This window comes from Musca autumnalis, unplaced genomic scaffold, assembly GCF_047663935.1.
Source record: "Musca autumnalis isolate F117 unplaced genomic scaffold, ASM4766393v1 scaffold_1, whole genome shotgun sequence".
Lineage (NCBI taxonomy): Eukaryota > Metazoa > Arthropoda > Insecta > Diptera > Muscidae > Musca > Musca autumnalis.
This window is the reverse complement of record NW_027411644.1, coordinates 258673997-258693987: the sequence shown is the minus strand read 5'-3', so window position 1 is coordinate 258693987 and position 19991 is coordinate 258673997. Positions and strand designations below refer to the sequence as shown.

The 19991-nt window shown below is 35.3% G+C and overlaps 2 long non-coding RNA genes across 2 annotated transcripts; one reads left to right on the top strand and one right to left on the bottom strand.

Moving 5' to 3' along the window:
• Positions 1-456: 456 nt before the first annotated feature.
• On the bottom strand, positions 457-8376 carry LOC141389433 (uncharacterized). Its single transcript, XR_012409043.1, has 2 exons — positions 7485-8376; positions 457-7423 (listed from the first exon to the last, which is right to left on the bottom strand). It is a non-coding gene; the product is annotated as an uncharacterized lncRNA (long non-coding RNA).
• A 7194-nt stretch (positions 8377-15570) lies between these two features.
• On the top strand, positions 15571-17689 carry LOC141389432 (uncharacterized). The gene is made up of 3 exons (XR_012409042.1): positions 15571-15660; positions 15723-15794; positions 15877-17689. It is a non-coding gene; the product is annotated as an uncharacterized lncRNA (long non-coding RNA).
• The last annotated feature ends 2302 nt before the right edge of the window (positions 17690-19991 follow it).

Here is a 19991-nt window from a genome sequence, read left to right as displayed (position 1 = left end):
CTGGCCTTGAGACACATTGATGTGAATAATCATTGGAGATCAAACCAAAAGAAATAAATTGACAACCTATAAGGACAATTGAGTCAAAACCAAAAAAACCAAGCAGATTACATGCGAATAGAAAATTTCCCTTGACATATCCATTGTTTTATGTTTTTATTTTCTTCTCATTAGTTATTATTATTAGTGTATTATTTAATATATTTCTTCTATTTATTTAAGATTGACGTAGTAATATTTATATTTAGTTTTAATTATTTTTTTTTGATAATTTTTGAACCTTTGTTTCAGCATTCCCAAAGTTTAGTTTTTTTTTTGAAAATTTGTTCCCCATCGATTCCTTCATAAAAGAGCTCTTTGTTGAGGACATTAGGGTGGGTTTGAATGTTTGAAATTATTGATATTTAAGACCACGGTCATAGTGGATTCCGATTATTATCGCTTTGCGAGTGTTGATTTATTTTTTTATGTTAATGTTCAGTATAATGGAACGATAAAATAGGCCCATTAGGGTACATGTTTATTGGTCAACAGACCTTTCGCTTTTTGTGTTGAGTTGGTAAATAACCGCCAAAATTTTAAAAATTCCTAATTAGGATTATATTTAAAACAACGAAAATTTGCTTTTTTTTATCATTTCTATTTTTATTATCTATTTATCTTTGTTAAATTGAAGAAAAGAAAATTTATTAGTAATAGTATTCATATGTTTAATGTTGGTATGTTTGTTTAATTATATGTTAGGATTAAAACTACAATAAATATGGTTTGATATTTTTTATAAAGATTTTAAAAGATGATGTGTTAGATATTTCGATAGAGGACTAAAGGGCGAGGTAAGTGGTGTGATGTGGGCGGGGTGTGGGGTCACTAAGTGGAACAGAAGGAGGTAGTGATCATGGTTGGGTGGGCAGTGTATGGGTCACAGTTGGGGGTAATATAGGGGGTGATGCATCTTGGTGTAAATTCAGTGTCAGTGTGTGTAGTTTTCCTTTGTTTGATTGGTACATGTCAGGAGTAGGGGCAATGGGTTGGGACCACACCCAGAGAGGCGACCAAACTAGCCGGTGCCCATAAGGACAAGGACCCCCTACCAAAGCTCATGTAACAATATGGCGCCCAAGAATAATGTGAACCAGATATAAAATCGGTTGTTATGTCGGAGTGTATGTCACCAAAACACTCGGCAATAGCCCATTAAAGAAAATGAAATAGCCCAAAGTCTCCTACTCGAGTTTCAGTGTCCAAAGTGTTCTCGCTTCATAGCCAGTCTGGACATGAGCCAGACTGTTGTATGGAGTGAAACATATTGGAATACTGGGGCGAAAGTGGGGAATGACTATATTCAAAACAGGAAAGGATTTGGCCTACCGTGGGAGAAAGTACACCGGGGTAGTTGCAAATCATTTTCTGGGGAAAAAAAAAATTTGAATGTTAGTGTTAGTGTATTTGTTTTGTGAGCCTGTTCAAACGTTAGATAGCCGTCCTAGAAATATGTTAGGATATGTTGTATCTGTCCATGTTGAATAGTTAAGGATGTACTCGTAACAACGATGCATCGTGTCACATCGCAAATTATGAGTTTTGTTAGTGATTATGTTTAATGTTGTCTTATGCATCACCGTCCAGAGAGACCCCTTGAAAGGCCAAGAAAAACCGCACATATCACATCTCGTCCAGAAGTCCTCGCTAATAATGAAAAAGTGAACTTTAGTGAATAATAATTACATATATTAAAATAGTAAATAGTTTTTTTTTGAATTACTAGTAGGGAAGTTCAAATTGTAACCGTTGTGTTGGGGATGCATCTATCAACGCGTTCCAAAACGAAAGATCTGAATAGAAAAAGAGATAGACCTGAAACATTTGATTTAAATAGATCCTTACTAATTGAAAATAAGAAAAAGAAAGACGATATTAACCAGGAAATGGCAGAAGGTAACGCAAATAACCCGGGTCAATTTAGGGATTTGTCAGCGACCATCAACGTTGGCTCTCCAGTTACTAACTCGTTAGGGCCAGTTTTTTTGCATGGGGCACCAGAAGGTGGTCCTCAGGAAAATGAAGCCACTGCACAGGGAACTTTTGTAGGTCAGCGGATCTTGGAGAATCAAATGCAAAATCTGAAATCAGAAATGGATGAGATAAAGAAAACATTAATCAATTTGACGAAGGCGATAAATGAAGGGAATGGAAATGGTGTAAGTCGTAATCAGGGACCTGAAAGGCCAGAAATGTTTACTAATAGTGCAGAAAATGTAGCTTCTACTAGCAGACTGGTGACTCATCAACTAAATCTAATTTCAAACCAATTGACAGGACAGGTTCCAAACCTAAATAGCGACCCCACATCCTTAGCTCCTATCAACGGGACAATGGGAGTAACTTCTAACAGGGAAGATGCAAACCCACAGCCCAATTCCACTTCTAACCACTTGGCAAGGCATGGTCCGGTACAAAACAATAATCCGACACGATTTGACCCCAATTTTGGTATAAGAATCAACAAGCTAGGACTCCATTTCGACGGTAGCTCGTCAGGACTCTCAGTCGAAGAGTTCGTGTATCGTGTAGAGTACTTCCAACGCCAATACAATATCCCGTGGACTGAAATGATACGCGACTTTCACATTATGCTTACTGGAAGAGCTGCGTCGTGGTATTGGCTATTTGAGAAAACTAATAAATTCCATGATTGGGATGAACTCAAACATAGTTTATTGAGTCAATACCAATCCTCAAAAACCAATGTGGAGCTTATAACGGAATTGGCCCAAAGGAGACAACAGCCCAGTGAGTCAATTGATACGTATTTTCATGTCATGGGTCAGATGAGGGCGAAGTTGGTTCAACCACTGTCAGAGTTTGACATGATAAAAATAATGAAGAGAAATATTAGGGAAAACGTAAGTCGAATTGTTTATCCCATACAGGTCTCTTCAGTGGAACAACTTCGTGTGGAATGCAACGAAGCTGAAAAAAATTTTCTTCGACGAGAAAATAGAGCTTACATTCCACCACCATCTCGACCGATGAGACAGGCGAATGAAATAGAGATTGACGGGAGTTATTACCAAGAAGAGACTTACCAGAATAAAGAGGGGTTTGAAGAGATTGCTGCCCTACAAGCAGGGAGACAACGAAACCTAAATATAAGTTGTTGGAATTGCCAAAAATCTGGCCATACTTTCCGCGAATGCGAAGCAACAACCAGGGCATTATTTTGCTATAAATGCGGTAAGCCTGGAATTAAAACCCCGCAATGCGATATATGCCAACAGGGAAACCGGAACAGGGGCGTGGACATGACGGGGGGGCCACGTCCAACTGCAAACCCCTAAAGGTTATTCAGAATGTTCAATATCGTCCAGTTACAAACCAGAGATCTATATTAGACCATATTTCTAATGCTAATAACGGGTCATATGAACCCAATATGAGACATTATGTCCCACTTGAAATGCGAAAAGAAAATTATGATAAAGTCAGAGCAAGGATAATGGGAGATAGTCAAGTCCCAAAAGAAAATGATTCCAAAATCAAGAAAATGCGCCAAAAATTCAAGAACAAGCATAATGAGATGAGATTGGTCATAGAGTCAGTAAAGCAATTTGGTACTAATTCTGACCCACGTTTATTTGCCGAGGTAGAGGTTCAAGGTGTAAAAATCAGGGGCCTATTAGATACAGGGGCCTCAATTAGTATCATTGGAAAAGGTTGTAGGGAATTTATAGAATCCATAGATGTCGCTATTAAACCTCTATTCACCAACGTCAAAACTGCCTCTGGCCAGCAACATAGAATAATTGGAAAAGTTAAATTAGATATAAAATATAATGATAAAATCAGAACCTTGGATTTCTTCCTTTGTCCTGACCTTGAACGAGAATTGTATTTGGGCATAGATTTTTGGAAATCATATAATTTGGTACCCAAAGATCTGGAGGTAAATGAAATTAATATAGAAAAAGTGCAAAAGGATATTTTAGAAGATGAAGCATATAAACTTAATCCCCACAATTTGTCACCCCAACAACAGCAACAACTAAATGAGGTCATTAGAAATTTTGATACTTTTGAAGACAAAGGTTTGGGTAAAACTACTCTAGAAAAACACACAATAAAGTTAGTAGAAGGAGCAGAACCGGTAAAGGATCGACATTATCCGTTGTCCCCGGCTGTCCAAGCTATAGTTTACGGGGAAATAGATAATATGCTCCGGCTCAATGTAATAGAAGAAAGCGAGAGCCCTTGGAGTAATCGTACAACTGTAGTTAGAAAGCCGGGGAAGAACAGGTTCTGTCTCGATGCCCGCAAATTAAATAAATTAACCGTGAAAGACGCATACCCACTTCAAAATATTGATGGGATTTTGAGCCGGATAGATGAAACGTATTTCATTAGTAGTGTCGATTTGAAATATGCCTTTTGGCAAATCGAACTTGACGAGGAAAGCAAGGCCTGCACTGCGTTTACAGTACCCGGGAGGCCATTATACCAATTCAGGGTAATGCCTTTCGGGCTCTGTAACGCAGCGCAGCGCTTATGCCGACTGATGGACAAGGTCATTCCTCAGCGCTTAAAAGAACACGTATTCATCTATCTGGACGACCTCTTGGTTATCTCGAGTGAGTTTGAAGAACATCTTCGACTCCTAAACGAAGTGGCAATATGCTTAAAGAAGGCTAATTTAACAATAGGGATGAAGAAATCCCAATTTTGTTTTCAGGAACTAAAGTATCTAGGTTTTATCATTGGCCAGGGTAAACTTAAAACGGACCCAGATAAGATCAAAGCAATTAGGAACATAAAGGTACCCAGAAATCCACGCGAAGTTCGGAGCTTCCTAGGAACCGCGGGCTGGTACCGCAGGTTTATAAAGGATTTTGCAACGATATCAGCTCCACTAACAGATAGTCTTAAAAAGTCGAAAAGGTTCGAGATCAGTGAAGAAGGCATAAAAGCATTTGAAAATCTTAAAAAGGCCCTAACGTCAGCTCCCGTTCTACGCCACCCAGACTTTACCAAGCACTTTTACATACAATGCGACGCATCTGAGTATGGCATAGGGGCCGTTCTATACCAGTTAAACGACCATCAGGAAGAACACCCTATAGCCTTCTACTCACAAAAACTTAACTCGTGTCAAAGAAACTATAGCGTGACCGAGAAAGAGTGCTTGGCAGCGGTGATGGCGATTAGAAAATTCCGGCCTTATGTGGAGATGATGCCCTTCACAGTGATAACCGACCACGCCTCCTTAAAGTGGCTAATGTCCCTAAAGGACTTAAGTGGTAGATTAGCCCGCTGGTCTCTCCAATTACAGGCCTACGATTTCGAGATCCAACATAGGAAGGGGTCGGACAATGTCGTTGCCGATATGTTGTCTCGAGCTCCCGTAGATAATCAGGTAAATGAACTGAATATGGAAGAAGTCCTCGATTTTGAAACAACGGAGTTTGAGAGCGATGAATACCTGGATCTTATAAAAACTGTTAATGAGAATAGCCAAAGACTGCCCGATCTCAAGGTAGACAACGGAATGGTCTATAAGAAGACTCTTCCGGATCCCATAATAGGCGATGAATTTCGCTGGAAACTTTGGTTACCAACAGCGATTACTCATGAAGTTATTGACAAGGCCCACACATCCCTTACGGCGTGTCATGGGGGAATATCTAAAACCCTAGAACGGATCAAAAGGTTTTTTTATTGGCCCAGGATGGCAAGCCAGGTCAGGCAGTATATCAAAAATTGCCAAAAATGCCAGGAAGCAAAAGCGAGTAACCAACATTTAATGCCGGAGATCGGTAGGGAAGTGGTTACAGACAGACCCTTCCAAAAGTTATATGTAGATTTTCTGGGAAAGTATCCCAGATCGAAAAAAGGGAACACATATATCTTTATTGCTGTCGATCACTTCTCTAAATTCACCTTTTTAAAGGCCATGAAGGAAGCCACAGCGGCAAATGTTGTACAGTTTCTTATAGAAGAAATATTTCACAAATTTGGGGTCCCCGAAGTTATTCATAGTGACAACGGGGCCCAATTCGTGTCAAAAACTTTCCAGCATATGATCGAGTCGTACAAAATTACCCATTTAAAGACTGCCTACTACTCCCCCCAGGCCAACGCCTCTGAGCGGGTGAACCAGTCTGTAATCACCGCAATAAGGACATACCTAGAAGAGGACCACAGGGACTGGGACCTCTATTTGAACGAAATCGAATGTGCATTACGTAATTCGGTACATTCTGCAACAGGAATGACGCCATTCTTTGCACTATTCGGATTTCACATGTTTTCCAGTGGCCACGACTATAATCTGGCGCGGAAGCTAATTTCGATGACAGACCATGAGTTAAAAGATCTACAAAGGCATGAAAAACTGGAGATGATTAGGGACAAGGTAAAAGAAAACCTCCATAAGGCTTATGAGAGGAGCTCGGAAAGATATAACAGGAGGGCCCGATTAGTGAAATATAGACCAGGTCAGGAAGTATATCGGCGAAATATGGTCCAATCCGACTTTGCAAAGAATATTAATGCAAAATTTTGCAAAAAATTTCTTAAATGTCGGATTGTGAGGCCCGTGGGGACCAATATGTACGAACTGGAGGATCTTAAAGGACATCCCATTGGGGTTTATCATGTAAAGGATATTAAATCCTAATGTGCAATATGGAACCGAACCTGTGATACTATTAGAACTAAGCATTTATGTTTGTGTTGTCCTAATAGTATTTAAGTTCGATTTAATAGTGCAATATTATGATTTGATAGCTGTGATAGACCAAGTACCTGATATTTTTAATGTTCATGAATGTCCTGATTATACACTTCTCCTAATAATTATACATCTGATTTTACACCTCATCTAATTATACCCTATACCTGATTATACACCCCTTTGTAATTATACACCTATTTTTTTTAACTTTTTATACACACCTTTATATAAGACTTACCGAACCAATGGCTCGAAGTAATCCCTCCCTCATTCTTAGGAATGTCCAAAATGTCGGTGATAACGTATATTCAGAAGGCCCATACCTAAAAGGAAAAGAACCAGTCACCAAGTGTCGGAACTTAAGACAAAAGATATCTAAATACTTCCCTAATTACTATGCCCGGCTTATCTCAGGGCGTGAGAATTCCCCACGTTGGGTTTGTTTCACCATATGCCGCATAAATTCTGTAGGCCCATCGCACACCATCACTGACGGCATCCTTTGCCAGTGATGGAGTTTTGTTGCGAGGCCCTCTAAAAGCCAAGTCCGGTCCTGGACAGCAAAAAAAAATTTTGCGTGGAGGGTTCCTTAGGGGAGACCATTTTGCCTTCGTGGCGGTCTCAAAACCACGGCCAAATTAAATTATTCCTAGCTTCCGTGTTTGCCAGTAAAGATGGGGAAGCTAGAAAGAGCTAAAAGTTAGTAAAAATATTAGTATTTTTTTGTTTTTTTTAGGCACTTGCTGTGGGTAACCTTAGTTTTATTTTTTTGTGGTTAGCCATGCCTTGTTAGTATGGTTAGGTGTTGTTGGGGAGGCAAAATTTTGTTGCCTGTTGTTGTGTATGGGTATCTGGGGGTGGCAATTTTTTTTTGTATTCCACCAATTCAACTCGTTTTGGCAAAGATTTAGTCTTTTTTTGGAGTATGCCAATCGTTGGGGTGCCGCTGGTTGTTGTATAGCTATACACCCTTGATGCCTGGGTATGGTGGCCAGGATTGAATTTTTCAGCAAACAAAATCCACATGTGAAGGAGTACATAAGCTGTCCAAACTCCATCAGTGAACACGTTCACTGAGATTTTGGGTACTTTCCTGCACTCCATCACATGTGGAATACCTGAAAAGAAAAAGAAAATCTGGTTAGTAAATGTAAATCAATTAATTTTTTTGTAAAATCAATTTTTTTTCTCGACAATGAACGATATACCACCAAATGAAAAAACAAACAATGAAAAATGTCAGATGTGTTAGACGTCAATTGGCTATGAATGTCATGCACGTAGGTGCGATAGCATGGATAGGGGTTGCCAGCCATATATACGGCCAATTAGGGATACTGTATTACCGGTACAGTGTGTTCTCTTAAATGGCAGTTTGGAGAAATTAGATTCTCATTTTTTTTTGAGTGAAACCTAATTTGAAAATGGCAGTAGAAAGGGACACTTTATGCAAATTTAGAGCAGGATAAAGGGTGTTGTATTGGTGTCCGTCTGCAAAATGTCCATCAGTGGAAAGTTACATCTGCGCACTGAAAAGTCTATAAAAGAGAGTAGCCCTTAAAGAGAGGTGAGTAGTTTTAATGTGGCGTTGAACATAAAACCTTTTAATTGCAGTCAATAGTGAAGTTATATGAGTTAAAAGATAATTGAAAAAGTATATAACATCTATAAGAAACAATAAAGTGAACATATCAAGATTAAAAGGAAAAGGTAGTGTTTTGTTTATGGAAGAGAGCTTTGGTCAGCAGTCTGTATCCGTAACTTAATAGGAATCCTGGCGAAAGTTAAAAGGCAAGCCAAATTGTATGGACATGTTTACCGGCTCAAAAATTTGTACAAGTGGTATCTAGTGGACATTGGTAAAACTAAAACCATCCCGGACAACACCCCACTTGGTATAAGGTAGGAAGTTATATTTCCCTATATTAAAAACATCGGCTGAGCGCCACCTATGAGCCAAGATTATTTCCAAGTTCAACGCCACAGAATTGTTATACCTGTTATACCTTATCCGAGACACGAAATAGTGTCCACAGCTAGCTGTTCTAATTTTACTGTGAGTGAAATTCCAATACGCGCACCTGGCAAGATCATTGAAATTAGAAAGCAGATTTGTTTGATTTATGAAAATTTGAGGTCAAAGAGCAAGAAAACTGGCCTTGAGACACATTGATGTGAATAATCATTGGAGATCAAACCAAAAGAAATAAATTGACAACCTATAAGGACAATTGAGTCAAAACCAAAAAAACCAAGCAGATTACATGCGAATAGAAAATTTCCCTTGACATATCCATTGTTTTATGTTTTTATTTTCTTCTCATTAGTTATTATTATTAGTGTATTATTTAATATATTTCTTCTATTTATTTAAGATTGACGTAGTAATATTTATATTTAGTTTTAATTATTTTTTTTTGATAATTTTTGAACCTTTGTTTCAGCATTCCCAAAGTTTAGTTTTTTTTTTGAAAATTTGTTCCCCATCGATTCCTTCATAAAAGAGCTCTTTGTTGAGGACATTAGGGTGGGTTTGAATGTTTGAAATTATTGATATTTAAGACCACGGTCATAGTGGATTCCGATTATTATCGCTTTGCGAGTGTTGATTTATTTTTTTATGTTAATGTTCAGTATAATGGAACGATAAAATAGGCCCATTAGGGTACATGTTTATTGGTCAACAGACCTTTCGCTTTTTGTGTTGAGTTGGTAAATAACCGCCAAAATTTTAAAAATTCCTAATTAGGATTATATTTAAAACAACGAAAATTTGCTTTTTTTTATCATTTCTATTTTTATTATCTATTTATCTTTGTTAAATTGAAGAAAAGAAAATTTATTAGTAATAGTATTCATATGTTTAATGTTGGTATGTTTGTTTAATTATATGTTAGGATTAAAACTACAATAAATATGGTTTGATATTTTTTATAAAGATTTTAAAAGATGATGTGTTAGATATTTCGATAGAGGACTAAAGGGCGAGGTAAGTGGTGTGATGTGGGCGGGGTGTGGGGTCACTAAGTGGAACAGAAGGAGGTAGTGATCATGGTTGGGTGGGCAGTGTATGGGTCACAGTTGGGGGTAATATAGGGGGTGATGCATCTTGGTGTAAATTCAGTGTCAGTGTGTGTAGTTTTCCTTTGTTTGATTGGTACATGTCAGGAGTAGGGGCAATGGGTTGGGACCACACCCAGAGAGGCGACCAAACTAGCCGGTGCCCATAAGGACAAGGACCCCCTACCAAAGCTCATGTAACAAAGTGGTAAAAATTGTAAAAACTTTTTAGTTCTGGAACAGAGCTATAGTGTGAAGAGTTAGGCCAACTTCGTTCAATTGAACAAGCCGGCTCACTACCTCGTTCAATGGACTCCGGTATTTTGTAAGACAAAACCGCGTACACTTAATTTCACGCGGTGGTTTTTATGACGTTACTCATACGTTTTTGAACGTGGACAGTGAACTATGAACGAGATAGCCCAACTCTAATTGTGTGGGGTTGTCAAGGACATCAAAAACTAGTCCTTGATCGATCAATTTTATTTTTAAACATTTTTTAATTTAAGTGCATATTTGCTATCTTCTGAAAGTCATTTAGGACTCAGTGACCAATTTCAAGAAAATTAAGGCGGTTTAGCCGTAATTTTTCAGGAGATATTTGGTTTTTTGGATATTGGCCATGAGCTTCTAAAATACTGAGGTGTTATTATTGGTGAAATTGAAAACCGAATATTTTTGACACTCACTGTATATGACGATCGGTTAATTAGTTTTCGAGTTAAAGTTTGCACCGCAAAATGCTTTAATAAAAACAGGGTTTTATGGACAGTCAATTGCCACAAAACTACGTAATATTTTTCAACAAGAAAAATTCAGAACGTAGATCAAGTTGTGCTCTTTCAGACGAAAAAAAATCTAATAAAAAAGAAAAAAAAAATCATGAAAAATGGCTTTATTTAGCGCAATGATTGATCCTCGAATATATCGATGAATAGCTTTCAGCTACCACAACTGGGCTTGTACGCAGATAAGACAGATTGTGAAGAATTTAAGGCTTGCGTACATAAGCTGCCTTGCCTGCTTACCTTGCTTACTTCTGATAAAAGAATAAAAAAGATATAGTGGATAGATATTGTCCTCTGCTATCATAATAAGTCCAAAAAATTGCGCCAAATCCAATAAATCCCATCAAATATGGAAACTAAACCGCTACTGGTGAAGCTGGAATACCGAATATTTGGGTACTATATTCATTAACAAGGAAATAGTATGCGAAATTGGGTTCACGGATATAATAATGATTGGGAAAATATCCCCACTGACATCATTAAGAAATATTTAATAGTCAATAGTCTGAAAGTCAGAAAAATCTATCCCGAAAGCTCAAACAAAGTCAACTACCACCATTCCAAAGACCAGTAGTGGGATTCTGTAACTCATTTTGCTGTTACCGACAAAAATCGGTAAAATTAAATCCCAAAATTATGACTAAAAACATAAAGAAAAGTTGGCATCACTCTTTGTGTCGGTAGAGGCTAGCGACTACTTTTTATTCATCGTTAACTTACCGAAAAATTTCGTTAATTATCGAAATTATAAGCATTTTAATTTTACCGACAATTATCGATAACAGCAAAAACGAGTTACAGAATCCCACTACAGGTATTTGTGTAAATTGCCGATGTAATATAATAACACAAAACTCTTAAATACATCGGGCCAACATCCTGATATCAACCCTCATAAAATGTTTGGGTCCAATTTAACAAAAAACTCCAAAAACATCCTCCAACGAAGGAGCAAGATTTACTAAAAATTGGGGAACCTGTAACCTTAGAGTGGAACATACCGAGCCTTAATTTTTGGTTTAACTAAGCTCATTAATGCTCCAATGAATGTCCAAAGTGGATAGACAATTCATTAAGGAACACACCTTTGGTAATTCTCGAAGAAACCATCGATTTGGTAATTTTTGCAATACTTTTATTGTCACCCCCAAGTAGTACTTAATTCTTATTTTTGTCCGTATTTGTTATAAATCGCAAATAACCTTTGCATATTTTGACGGAATATTGTTGTAAGGACCTATAGCAAGAGATTTGCACAAAAAACCGTATAGTTTTTACATAATTTGTTGCCATAACGAACAATTAATATGAAATTTTCTACAATTTTGGTTTTTGCAATACATTTCTTGCCTAACTGTATGTATTTTTGCCCTGATTAAAAAAATATATGGTCTGTTCCAGTACTGCAAGAATATACTGATTTTTATTATTAGGTGTGTTCCAGAACTAAAAAGTTTTTACAATTTTTACGACTTTTACACATTTTACTCGAAAAATCGTTCCCGTACACAAAAAAGTTGTAAAATGTTCACCTCTCTTTAAACAAAAATGGCGCTGAATGACGCTCTCTTTAAAAACATTTTACACGACAAATTTGGGCGAGTAAAAAATAGTAACATGGTTGCCGGCGTCTGATTGGCTGATACGCCGACTTTGACATTTGTTCCAGTTTTTTGACGTATTTTCCATTTTTCCGTTCCCGAACTATTTCAAAAAACTTGTGTGCGACAACAAATTTTTTGCAGTTCTCTCTTTTACGAGTTTTACCATTAAAAAGTACGGGAACGAAGCTATTATTTTCGATATAATAAAGGAACAATTGTTATCGTAGTAAAATAGTAGCTTCTTGAAGGTTCTGGAACAGGCATACAAAGTTCTTTTGGGGGAAGTCCATACTTCCCGAGATATATTTGAAGTTTCGAAAATGTCCATGTTTTTAACGTCTTCATTTTTGAATGGATAATGATAATATGGATATCATTGTAAAGCTTATGGAATACACTTAGTATGTTCCAGAAATGCAAGAATGTACTAATTTTTACTATTTTCTTCGATAACAAAAAATTTTATCGTAGTAAAAATTTATAGATTCTTGTGGTTCTGGAACAGACATAATTGCTCTACTTTATGTTTTTGGAAATAATAGTAAAATGGTCTGTTCCAGTACTGCAAGAATCTACTAATTTTTACTACTTTTTTCGATAACATAAAGCAAAATTTGTTATCGTAGTAAAAAATAGTAACTTCTTGCATGTTCTGGAACAGGCATAAAATTAGTAGATTCTTGCAGTTCTGGAACAGGCCCAATATATGCTATGTTCCAGAAACTGCAAGAAGCTACTTCATTTTATTATGATAATATTTTTTCTTTATGTTATCGGAAAAAATAGTAAAAATTACTAGATTATTGTAGTTCTGGAACAGGCCCAATATAATCAGCTACTAATTTTTACTACGATAAAATTTTTTCCTTTATGATACCGACAAAAATTGTAAAAATTAGTAGATTCTAGCAGTTCTGGAACAATTATCTGTAAATAACCGGCCTTCAGCTGGGTTTTAAGACTTTCTAGACAGGTGCAAATCTCGGTTACGGATTAAAAATTGAATTTAAAAATGTAGGAATGACTATAGAAGCGCTCCTTTCTTTCCGTTCTCTCCTAAAAACTCAATTTCTATGGCGAAAATTTTGTACGTGTGACTACTGACTTAACTGTGGAGAAAGTGTGAACTCATAGACTAATGAATCGTATAGACCATGGTACAAATACTTATGTCACTTTTTATATACAAAATGTATACGCAAAGTGACAACCCATATGTAAAATACATATCGTGTAAAGTACCCATTAGGTAGATGCTTCAGCCAAGCTGATCGAATCTAAAACGTCAAAAAAACTAAGAATTCGCCATGAAAAATCAAAACAAAAAAACATATGATTTGGTAAGTAAGAGATAGAATGTGTTCGCTTTATAAGCAAACACATGCGATAAAAAGAGACAACAAGAGACCATTTGGCGAAAATTTTGACATTTAACATTACAAAAAAGTTGATTTGTTGTAGTAATTCGCTGAGGTTTCTACCTAAGGGGTAGTTTACACTATATGTAAATGTCATAATAATAATTGTTCCACAAACATCCCAGACGGGACAGGGGAGACTTCTCTCATATCAATGAGTGCACCCCGATTCATATTAGCTCTATGATATGGGACCTACAGTTTATCGCCGAGTCCGAACGGCGTGTCTACGACACCACTTGGAGAGAAGTTTTACATGGCTGAAATACTCAGGAAATGTCGCCAACATTACTGATGGGTATTTTGCCACCATTGAAAATTTTGATGTTGTCTGGCCGGGAATCGAACCCACGACCTTCTGCGTGCAAGGCAGGTGTGCATACCATTTCACCACGGTGACACCCTAAATGTAAATGTCATATGACATGAAATTTTACATCATTATATAGTCGCTAATATGTGCAATATTGGGGATTTTCCTTACGCTATTTACTTTGTGCGTCCACACCAGCAAAATTGTAATAAAAGTACGTCTCCACATGCCTGCGTGGGTAGATATGGAATGTTTTTATTTCGTGTCATATGACATTGATAGATAGTGTAAACTACGTCTAAATAATTGAACCATGGTATAGACCATGGTACAATAAAGTAGAGATAGGCCAGGTATGAAAATCACTGAGAAATGCCACCCTGCAGCCATGGCTTAAAACGTCAAATGGCATGGTACAATAATAATGGTAGATGTACCTGCATAGCTATCCCGTATTACAAAAACATATGGAACTTAGAGCTTCACTTTTTATATGTTAAAAGTGCCATATAGTGTAAAACATTTCTTTAGCTAAATAGCAAAAGTTCTTCCCAAACTTATGACAGTGAAAAAATGTCATTCACTTATTTTCTACTTGACAATGTAACAGCCACACTGGCTGTGGTATAAAAATGCTCCAGCACATTTTTGTTTCAATATAATTTCCTTTGTTAAATCATTTTTAATATTCTTTCACTTTTCGGTCTCAAATTTGTTTGCCTTCAGCCAAATAAAGAAATGTAAACAAAGGGATTCCGCAGTGGATTTTTGACCTTTGTGATTTATCTGGGCGTAGCTACACCACAGTATATGATATGATGCATATTGTACAGATGGCGTTAATTATTACGAAAACACCTTCAACATTGACGGAATAAAATGACAATAATATACGGTTTACATATAGCCGGATCTTATACATTCACTAGATTTCAAATGCCGATTCCAGATCGCAAACGTCAAATAAATACTCATGAGGAAGTTTAACGCGGCAAAAAACTCTAACGCAAGTGCCGTTTAAATCTTGTTGACAGAAATGCTTGATATAAAATGGTTAATAATGCGTAATTGGATTTAGTAAATCTTTAGAGTTTCAAATGCCAATTTCATTGCATAAAGTTAAGGCCTCTTGAGAAAAGGTTTAACTCGATAACGAGCTAAAATTTACTATGTGTTTACATTACCATAATTATATAACCATAATTATATGATTTTTTTTAATTTTAAAAATCAAAACAAGTAAATTTGGAATTTTAAGTCATAATTGCCACATTATTAATTGACTACAGATGTTCTTCGTGCAATTTTATGTTCACTTTAGGCTTTAAGATGACCAACAAGTAAATATGGTCGATAAATCCTAAGAATAACAATAGAATCCAGTAATATTAAGGACAAAACTATTTTTTTTAATGTAAATAACGTGGGCTAATCTTCTGAAAAGATATAAAACACAATATTAACTTTTAACATTTTTTTTTGAATCGATATAGAATATAACCTAAAAAGTGCTACCAAGTTCACTAATCAAGACTCAACTGTTAGCGACAGCTGACACCGATAAAACCGATATCACAATATCACTATAATTACACCGAAAAGATCTCTCATCACTAGAAACCAACATGTGAGTTTCAACCTCAATCAAAGTCACCTTGAAATTTCTCGATTCATTTTAAAGTTGGTACTAGTGACGATTAAGTTACATTGAATAGCCATAAAATTAGAAACCATAATTTATAAGGTGAAAATTATAAGTCCTAAAAATAGTGATTGTTATAAAAAAATTAACTTTTTTTCTTTTAGTATCACTTAATTAGTAAATAATTTGAATTAAGAAGATTTGTATTGATTAATGTTGTGCATATTATTGCTCTGGTAAGCATATTTTAAACAAAAATAGTGAAATTGTGATTCATAATTTATATCATTGAATCATATTATTATTTCACCCATATAGAATATTGTGGAAAAATAAAATATTGGCCATTTGACGATTTGATCACCGCGGTAATCGCCAAATGCCGGCAAAGACATGTTGATGATGATATCACATATTCAGAGCCCCACCTTAGAGCAGAGACATGCATAGAAATTGGACCATATGAAGAATTTTTGGTTATGGAAGAAAAGTCCAAAATTGAACAACTTAATGAGTGAGTACTGTCAAGTAAGATAAGCAACAAGTGTCCTCTATTAAGATCTGGAATAGTTAAAAGTGCCACAAAATTTAATTGCCATTACCTCCATCTATACATCAAATTATCAACAAAAAAAAAAATTAATAAGCCCCATCTTCATTTGAGCCACATCACTACACGTGGTTTATTTCACCTCTACTTTCAAAAGGATCTAATTCGTTTAGAATGTATAGCATAAGTTAAGGCATGAAGTAGTTTCTTTTGCTATGGAAACATTAGGGTGTGTCATAAAAACCATAAAAATAGCTGAAAAGAAAAAAATCTGAAAATTTCATAAAAATCAGTATAATTACAACAACATTTCGTAAAATTAACCTAAAAGAACCCACGTGTGAAATTTCTGAAGATTTTTAAAACCTAAAATTAAGAACATAAAAAATAGAGATATATAAAAAGAAAATTTAAATAAGAAATAAGTAATGAAATATTAAAAAAAATATTATACAAACCTTGTACTTACAACAATTTTTAAAAATACATAAAAAAATATAGAAATATTCAAAACCATAAAAAAAATGTGCATGCCATTATAACCTATATAAAAAATAGAAAAATTATATACATATATTTTTTTTTACAAAATTTAGAAATTGTTGTAACTAATAAATATATGTACCCTATGATTATATAAGTCCCAATTGATTATTGCCACATAAATTACAAAAATTATATTTATATGAAATACCTGAAAAGTAAATATAATAGTCTTGTTTTCTCGTAAAAATGTTATAAAAGAAAGCAAAAGCATAACAAAATTATGTTAATAATCAAAATAAATTAATTTTTTTGTTAATATTACAAAATGTTTTGAAATCTAACTTCATAATGGGTTGAATATTTGCTTGGTATGTGGTAAGTCGATTTTGGGGTATTTTCAAACAAAGATGATGGCGTGAAAATACCAAGGATGACTGAAAGATGTCATATGGGGAGGGCAAAAAGCCATCGAGGTTAAACACCAAAAACCTCAGAAAGATGGAAATCTACTCAGCATCCATTTTAATTTGAACTGTGAAAGGGGATATGAAATCAAATACATCCGTTTCCTTATCTTTGTTTATTAACTTTTAAATTTAAAAATTTCTGTTACAAAAATAACCCTGATGGTACATAAATTTATATGTGCAGTGGAAGCGGAAAGAACCACACCCATTCCGGCGAGCTAAGCCGTAGCCCAACACCACTGTACCACCTCCGCTTAAAAGAAACTGTCACATATATGGCGCCCAACTTTCGAGCTTCATTTAAATCTTTGATCTTTTAATAGCCTAAACTCTACATTAAACTATTATCAGTGTATAGGTATCCCGGATGGCACATATAATGCCACGACGCGCTGTACAGATACCCTGAAATAGTGAAATGGCGAGTTATCAATTTAGGAAAATGTTTATCACGATCATTGAAATATCATAATCTGTGGCTATAGAGCTTGATGTTTATTCGTACTTCAATGAACGTGTTACTCATAGACCTAAAAAGGTACAAATTCATAAAATTTTGTTTCCAAATTGTATTTTGATTTATTACATAAAACCCCAAAAAAAACTGGTAAAGAAAACAAAAATAAAACTCAAATTAAAGTAGATGCATTATTTAAATGTTTATTAAAAATATAACCATGATTAAGTATACGTTACAATTTGCATCCTAAATTTTTACTTTTCTAAGAAATATTAGAAAATGTTAATATTTTAGAGAACATTAATAATTGTACTGCAGATTTCCATCAAACTTTTAAAAAAAATATATAAACCGCAATCCAGCAAATAAAATTCAACCCAGAAATCCATTTCATTATAAACAATAATAATTCAAATATTACAAACTTTTTGTTATGCAATATTTTTTATAAAATACATTTATTTATACCAATTAAAAATATATAAATATTTAAAATACCAAATTAAAGAAAACATAAAAAAAATCTTAAAAATAATAGAAACAACAAGAAGAAAATCGAGAAAATAATCCCAAAAAGTGGTAAAATCTGAAAAGATAAAGATAAAAAAATTGTAAAAATTAGTAGAAGTTTATATAAAATAGTTAAAAACAAAAGTAAAAACATATATATAGCAATTGCTCTATTATTTAGCAATTACATAATTACATAAAACTATTTATAATTAAATTTCAAAAAACTCAATATTATCAATAATCTTTACATCAACAAATTTATAAAAACATACATATATAAAAATTTAACTTAATATATATTCCATTTCTAATTATAAGAAAATTCTACACATACATACATAGTTTTTGCAATCTTATATTGGTCATACAAACTCTTTTCACCTATTTTTCACCTCCAATTTTCCAAAATGGCTAGTAGAAATCAAAACCAATTACCGAATAGGTCTTCTAGTAGGATTGCTAATAGAAATAATCCTGGTGCAACTTCCCAAAACCAACCTATCGCTAGCACTTCTAATGCAGCACTTCAATACAATAACTCTATTGGTAATCAATCTTTGCCCAACATGAATAATTCAAATATTTCTGCACAAGGTACAAACCAAACTGTTGTTCAAGCAGGAATTCCACCATTGATGTCATTAAATGTCCAACCACCAACAGGTCCTCAAACGGCATCTTCACCAGAGACAGCTACAAATATGGCTAGCCCAGAATTTAGTAGCTTAGCTGCTCAAGAGGTAAGAAGTCAGTTTGAGAGAGATTCTAGACAACAACCAGCATTACAAGCCATAAATCTGGAAGCCCCTATTCATAGCAATGACGGTCCAAGTCTACGGGAATATATAACTGCCTCTGTTAGAATAGCTCAAACCCAAGCCATACAAACAATGGAAGACAGGTTAACAGCTATGATACCTCAAGCGGTCAGAAGTTCTATAGACTCTCTTAGACACTTGTCTTTTCATTCTCAGGACCCAAACAGAACCGAACCAGAACCAATATCGAATTTTCAATATATCCCAAGAAACAATTTCCAACAACAGCAACAACAAACTAACAATAATAATCAAAACCGTTACTCTCAAAATGTTAGTCAGAACTTTGCAATTGGATATAAACCAATAACCCCACTTCAGATGCAAAAATGGGGATTGAAGTTTGACGGTACTTCAAAGAACATAAGTGTTGAGGAATTTGTCTTCAGGGCTGAATCCTTAAGGATGGATTACAATTGCCCATTGGATGTTTTCATCAAAGGATTCCATCATTTGCTGACAGGAAGAGCCTATGATTGGATATGGCAATTTCGTCAGCAAAATCCTTGGTGCGAATGGGAATACTTAAAATACAGTTTCATTAAGAAATTTAGGAATTACGAATCTGATTTTGAAATCCAGAGAAAGATTATAGATCGTCGACAGCTTCCTTCTGAAACTGCCGACATCTATATATCTGAAATAATCAAACTAAAAAATCAAATGAGGGTTCCCATCCCTGAGATTGAAATAGTTCGCATTATAAAGGATAATCTGAAAGAAGGCCTTGTACAATTGATTTATCCAAGGAATATAGACTCTGTTGATACTCTTATAGAGGAATGCAGAAGAGCGGAAGCGAATATTGCTAAACGCATGCTCTATAGGCAACAGCAAAGCAATTTTAGGAGAGTGCATGAGGTAGAATTTGATTATGAGTCCTGCGAACCTAATCCAGACGTTGAAGCTATTCATGCATCAACACCAGCAAGGCAAATGACATGCTGGAATTGCAAGAAAGCAGGCCACTCATACATTGAATGCGAAGTCGAACAACGCAATATTTTTTGTTATAAATGTGGGTTCGATGGAGTAACATCACCCAAATGCCCTAGATGCGTGGGAAACCGCTTCAAGAGCATGGGAAATGCTGGGAACCCATGTTCGCTGAAGGAGACATCCCAGTAAACATTTCCATC